Source organism: Notolepis coatsorum (genome assembly GCF_963971535.1).
Source record: "Notolepis coatsorum genome assembly, chromosome: 10".
Classification (NCBI taxonomy): domain Eukaryota; kingdom Metazoa; phylum Chordata; class Actinopteri; order Aulopiformes; family Paralepididae; genus Notolepis; species Notolepis coatsorum.
Window position 1 is genome coordinate 105318232 of NC_140174.1, and position 1096 is coordinate 105319327.

Here is a 1096-nt window from a genome sequence, read left to right on the forward strand (position 1 = left end):
GTCTCATGTTAGAAAAAAAGCGTGTCTCAATCTGATGAAAAATGGTGGAGCTAAGAGGTTATAAATACATCAGTCCCACGCAGCTCGTTCAACAGCGCTGTTACACATACAGCCCATCAGCACCCTGCTGTGTATTGTAATGCCACTGTTTCCGTTATAGTGTGAGGTGTAAGGATGATTTAAGGATGATTTGCATACAGAACGCAGCAGCCTGCCTGATCTCTAACCTACCAAAGTCAGCCCATGTCACCCCATTTCTCAGAGAGCTGCACTGGCTTCCCATCGCTGCACAAATCCGCTTTGACGTTCCGAACGGTTCCCTCCTACCTCTGGTCAATTGTCTCTAACTACACACCCTCAAGAAGCTGGCTATTCTCTGTCCTCGCTTCTCTATACTACTCTCTGCTATGTGCTATACTACTATGCCTATACTACTAGATGGAGTATACAGTAGTAGACAGTGTGCGATCCATAGCATCATCTTTGGGTGAGCCCCGTCGTCGGGGGGGGGGGGGGGGGGTGCGCGGCGCGCCTCTCAGCGGAAAAAAACTCGGAGCGTGTTTTTATAGTCACATATTTGTCATGTGTAGGTGGGTTTTCCAGCAAACTCACCACTCTCGCTGCCGTTGAATTCGTAAGGGCTGCTACCACATAGTAGTACTTGGTGGCATCCGCGGTAATATTCCTGAGATCGAATAGGGCTTCGGCTTGCGCGAACCAAGCGTTGGCACTCTGCACAGCTTGAGTGAAACTGCGTTCAAAGTTCTGCGATCTGCGTTCTGTTGTTCAGTTGACATGTTCGATATAATCTCCGAAATACGTCCAAGGGTCACAAATGTAGGAATGCAGTAATGATAGCGTAGACGGAGTCGTGTTCCGATGCAAAAACGCTAGTTTATTACGCACTCTACTGTCGCACAAACAACACCCATTCAACTTTCACTGTCTCTCTTTAACTACGTCATCCCCCGCTAAGGGTCATGGGAGATGTAGTAAACACCACAAAAGGCTAGAATGCCGTGAATTGTGTCCCAGTAAGTAGCCACTACACGCAAATCATTAATCATACATCCAAAATAGCATACGTTTATTATTA